Genomic DNA, 5,850 nt, shown 5'->3' with positions numbered 1-5,850 from the left:
GCACATGCCCCCACCCCTACCCCCACCCCTGCCGGTGGCCGGCCCGCCCTATTTTTAGCTTTGCCCTATAACATCTGGCCGCAGAGTCGCCACATAGATGTCTGCAGCCCGGGCAGCTGAGACGGTGGAGGCAGGAGGAGGGGGGCACGGGCTCGCCAGAGACGTGGCCGGGACACATTGGGATAATGAGCATTTGCGTGCAGGCTCGGTCCCCTCCCGGAGGAGGTGTGCTGGCTCCCGGGGCGGGGGGAGGACCCTGGGCCGGTGGGGGTGGGGGTGGGGGTGGGGCGGCTCACAGCTGCCACCTCACCCAAGTTTTGAGCTGAGCCGACAAGCTCTGCCCATGGAAGCTTCTTCGGAACATGGTGCTGAGTGGGGACCGGCCGAGCCCGGCTGCGGAAACCTCGGCGTCCTCGCCTGGCGCGCGGCCGAGCGGACAGCTGCGTCGTGGGGTCCTTGGGGAGGGGTCGGCGAAGCTTTGCACGCGTCGTGAGTGTGCCTGCCGGGGCCGGCCCGCATGTGTTCGGACCGCGCACCGAAAAGCGCCGGGCTCAGCGCTTCACGAACGTTCTGTCGCCGGCTGCGCACAAGCAGCCCCTCTGGTGACGCCCGTTTCGCAGGAGAGGAAACACAGGCGCAAGACCGCCCGCGGTCCGGCGGCCAGCGGCAGAGCTGGGGCTCGACCCCAGGCCCCTGTGACCCCACGACATACCACAGAAGGGCCCCCCAGCCCCAGACTTAGGGACGCGCCCGGGTGACGAACCAGCTCGGCCGGTGTCCGCGTGCTGCTGGGAAAGCCTGCGCCCCGCGTCCCAGTTCTTTCCCCTGTGACACTGACTTTGTCGTCTTGGCGACAGTGGCAGGAGGGGCTCAGAGACCCCCGAGGCAGACGCCAGCTCCAAAAGGTCAAGCCTCCGCGCCTCTCTTATTTGCCTGCACAGGGCCTGGCCTGCGTCGGTGCACGGAACAAATGTAGCCGTCACGACGACCCTGCGAGGAAGGGGGCCTCGTCTGCAGATAAGAGAGGCAGGACAAAAGTCAGGCGCATCTCCTAGCCCCCAGGACACGGCGTGGGGCTGGCACACAACAGGCACTCGATAAAGGCTCTTGAGCTGAGGAGTCACCCCCGCGGCAGCATTCGGATCCCAGGGACCCAGGGCCGAGCTGGGACCCGTCGGGTAATTTCTTGCAAAGATTAACTTCTAAAAGGGACCCTCCGAAGTCCTGAGGACAGGAGGGGTGACGGCCCAGGGACACGTGAACTACAGGTCTTAATGCGGCAGGAGAAAGGCTCTGGGAAGAGAAGTAAACACGGAACAAATCTGCCCGGGAAACCAGCCGCTTTCCTTTGATCAGAATCGAGGCAGGAGCCCGGCCCGACAGCCAGGCCAGACGGCCCAGCGGGCGCCGGGGCGGGGGAGGCCAGCCGGGGCCCGGGGCCCAGCCGGGATCGCGGGGCCGGCAAAGCCGCCCGGGTCTCTGCCAAGCCTCAGAACTTGATGTTCCGAGCGGCAGAGGTCTTTCTGGTGTATCCGAGCTCCGGAGATCTGGATCGGATCCCAAGCTTTGTGGGCCGTCCGTCTGGGACTCACCAGCCCCTGACTGTGACTTCCTGCGGATCCGGGGGCGAGGTTTCCTCTGGGAAAGCCTTGGGGCTGGCATGGCCTTTCAGGTCCTCTGCGCCGAGCGAGGGGCCCGCTGGGCGCCTGCCAAGGCCTCTCTCCCTCTGCAAAGACAGGAAACGGTCTCCTTTAAAACTATAAAGGGCACAAGTGCTCAGGGCTCCCACTCTGAAGAGCAGAGGACAAGGTCGCAGTTACAGGGTCCAGGAAGAAATCGCCCTGCAGCCCTGATCGGACACCCCGACCTTGACCAGATCAAGCAAGTAAACGCTCCACGAAAGGGGTCAGGGTGACATCAGTCCACGCGTCACACGGACACACAAGAGACTTAGAGGAGCCCTGGGAGGGCGCCCCGGGGAAGTGACCGCACAACTGAGCGCTGAAGGATGCGGAGGGACAGACAGACGGGCTTAGAGCGCGCTGCTGTGGGCCCGCGGGGATTGTGCCTTCCTGGGCCCGTGCTCTGTGCAAAAACAAGGATGACAAGGATCCTACCACAAGTGCCTTGATGAAAAGACAAATAGAACTCAAGCTGGAATGCTTTCTTTTTTCGGTTCTGACTTGAAGAGAAACCGAGTCACTTTCCTGAGCCCCTCAAAGTCTCGTGGGCCCTAGGCAGTATGCCTGGAGATGGCCCCAGGGTCTCAAGAGCGCTGTGTGACCTGGGGCAAGCCTCTGCCCTCTCTGAGCCAGGAAGCTGGGAGGATTAAATGGATAGTGTGGGTGAGCCCACTGGGTGCACGGGAAGTGCCCTTTGTTATCATGTCCTCTGTACGAGCAGGGTGGCCCCAAGGGGAAAAGGCCCTCAGGTTGGCCGTCGGCCTCAGGAACCGCCCCGCCCAGCTCTGCTCCGGGCTGTGAATGAAAACAGATGTCCCCTGGGCTGTTTGTTCTTGGACAGCCTGACCCTGAACTCAGTTCACTCCACTGCCCTGTTACTGACCTCCACTCACTGTCCGCCTCCCCCTTCCCCCTCAGCTGATGCCCTCCCATTTAGGGAGCTCTCAGCTTCTCTCTCCAGCAAGGCTCCTCGCCTCCTCCCCCTGCCCCCAGAGTGACCGGTGGCCCCAGGGCCAGACCTCCTAGGAACTGACCCCTTGGCCCTGGCCAGGGGACCTCCCTTACTTCCTTCCCATTCAGCGTTGCTGCAGGAGAAAGCGTCCCCTTTCCAGCAGGAGGAAGCCACAAAGCCCCGGCACGCTGGTCGAAAGGTCAGGTTTGAGGGCTAGGCCGGCTCTTTGCAGCCGTGATCCCCAGCCCAGGCGCTGGTCCTATCGGCCCCTCTCTAGCTACCGGGCCCGGCTCTCAGCTGACCTCACTTGCTTCTCCTCCATGCGACGTGACCACTTGCTTTTCGTTTCTCCGTCAAAAGCAGATCTGGTTTTGGGGCGCCTGGGGGGCTCAGTCGGTGAAGCATCTGACCTCGGCTCAGGTCACGATCTCACGGTTCGTGGGTTCGAGCCCCGCGTCGGGCTCTGTGCCGACCGCTCGGAGCCTGGAGCCTGCTTCGGATTCTGTGTCTCCCTTTCTCTCTGCCCCTCCCCTGCTTGTGCCTTCTCTCCCTCTCCCTGTCCCTCCCCCCCTCACTCTCTTTCAAAAATAAATAAACATTAAAAAAAAAAAAAAAAGCAAATCTGATTGTGAAACCCCTCCATATCCCGCCTCCTAGGCCAAAAACCTAGCCCTGGCCCTGTTAGGACAGGGACAAAAATGCGCGACCCACAGCCTCTGCCGGTCCGACCTAGACTCTCTCCACCTGGGTGTTAGCATCCCCTGCGGGCCCACACCCAGGTCCAGCCTGGACCAAAGAAGTCAGAACCCGGATCAGTGAGATCGAACTGGGCGTTTCCAGAGGTCCCTGGCTGATTCCGATGAACAGCCAGGGCCAGGAGCCCTGACACACCGCAGGCCTCTCCCCGAAGGGCCCCCAGCGCCCCTCCACGCACCCTCCCTTCTCCTGCTGCAGCAACCTGCCCTCCCCCACACATGCACACCACCTGCCTCTTTGCTCCAAGGCCTCTGTATACGCTTCTCCCTCTCCCCGACACCCTTCCCTGTTTTCTGTGCTGGGGAAACCGGTTCAAGCTTCCTCTCATCTCCACTCTCGGCAAAACACGGGGCTGCTTCCTCCCAGAAACGTTCTCTGATCTCCAGGCCAGCTGGGCTCCCCCGAGAACGGGCTTTCTGGGCCCGCGTGCCTCTGCTGGATAGGACCCAGGCGACAGGACGGTGGAAATGACGTTTCTTGTGACAATGCCTGACTCTCCCAATACGCGGGAAGTGTTCTAAGGGTAGGGACTGTCTCGTCATTGGCTTGGGTGTTTCCGTTCTCACCTACTATGCGCGTAGCACATAGTAGGAGCTCAGCAAACATTCACCAAGTGGCTGCAGGGATGTGTCTGCTCCCCCGCCAGGGCCCCCGCCCAGACGACTTTGCTGGGACTTCCTAAGGTCAACCGGCCACCGCCTGTGCCAGACCCTGTCCTAGGAGCTGGGAACACAACTGCCCCTCCCCGCCAGCTGTGCATCCTCGACGTCTGGGGCTGGACCGCCCTCTGACGCGGGGCCTGCCCTGTGCGCTGGGGGACGCTTAGCCTCTACCCACTAGACGTCAGCGATGTTCTCCCGCCACCCCCCACCAGGGGTGATGGCCAAAGATGTCTCCAGACAGTACCGAACGGCCCCTAGTCTGGGACAAAGTCCCTCCCGGTAGAGGTCATCGCCGGAGGTGACCACAGTAAAACAGAGCAGAGTCAGGATGCTGGTTTATGGGTGTTGCCAAACTGCCCGCATATGTTTCCCGTGCTTTTCTGTAGGTTTAAGTCACATACACACACATTTAAAAGAAAAAAGAACGGGGCCCCTGGGCGGCTGGGGCGGCGGCTATGCGTCCAACGCGATCTTGGCTCAGGTCACGATCTCACGGTTTCGTGAGCTTGAGCCCCACATCGGGCTCTGCACCGACAATATGGAGTCTGCTTCGGAGTCTGTCTCCCTTTCTCTCTCAAAATAAATACACGTCAAAAAAAAATTATTAAAAAAAAACCAACGTCACCGTAATAAACTCTGGCAGGAAGTGTGAGCCAAGGTGAAGGGCTCTCCGGTCCACCTTGCGCTCCGCTCCCGCGGCGCCTGGGGACCGCTGCGCTCTGTCTCCCCCAGGCCCCCGCGCCTCGTGCACAAGCCGCCCCTCGCCCCTCGACGGGGTCACTGAGCTGACAGAGGGCGCAGGCGGGGCTTCCTTACCACCGCCGCCCCTGGCCCTCCTCCGACATCCGGTTCTGAACGAGTTCTGCTTGTCCAGACCTGCCTGCCATTCGAGCAGAGCCCGCGACGATGCTCACGGGGCCACGCGCCAGCCGTCGGCGGATTCGGGGTGAAGAGCACGCACACGCCTCTTGTAGGTTCTCGCTCTTCCTCGCAGCTTGAGGGACACCCGAACAGAGAGGTCTACGAAAGTAAAAGGGCAGAGTATTTCAAAGAAGTCTCGCCCCTGCAACAGGCAGACAAACGACCCCGTGTGACAAGCGGTCAACGGACTCGGGGAGACGTTCATTTCCCCGAGGAACGCACGCAAGGTGCCAACGGGGACGTGGAGAGATGCTCAATGCCATTGGCCATCAGAGGAAGGCAAAGCAAAGCCACGTGAGAGGTCCCCTCCCGCCCACCGGGACGGCTGGCTTTTCACGCGCGCACGCACCCAGACGTGCCCTCGCGCACACGCGCAGGAAGCTGGCAAGTCTTGGCAAGGACGGGGAAGAACGGAGCCCTGTCCGCGGACGGCGACAACAGCAAGGGAATGTCCTCTGGGCAAACGTTCGGTGGCGCCCCCGAGAGCTGAGCACAGAATTACTCGAGACCCAACAATTCCACGCCTAGGGAACTACTCGACGTAACTGAGAACGGGGACTCAAACAAACACTTGTTTTTTAAATGATTTTTTTTTAACGTTTACTTCTTTTTGAGACACAGAGAGACAGAGCGTGAGCAGGGGAGGGACAGAGGGAGAGGGAGACACAGAGTCCGAAACAGGTTCCAGGCTCCGAGCGGTCAGCACAGAGCCCGACGCGGGGCTCGAACCCACGAACCGTGAGATCCCGACCTGAGCTGAAGTTGGACGCTGAATGGACTGAGCCACCCAGGTGTCCCCAAAATGGTTATTTTTTTTTTTAACGTGAATTGGACTTCAATAAAAGTAAAGTGGAAACAAAACTACCCAGACGACATA

Source organism: Panthera tigris, chromosome E2 (assembly GCF_018350195.1).
Source record: "Panthera tigris isolate Pti1 chromosome E2, P.tigris_Pti1_mat1.1, whole genome shotgun sequence".
Taxonomy (NCBI): Eukaryota; Metazoa; Chordata; class Mammalia; order Carnivora; family Felidae; genus Panthera; species Panthera tigris.
Note: the sequence above shows the minus strand (reverse complement) of the source record.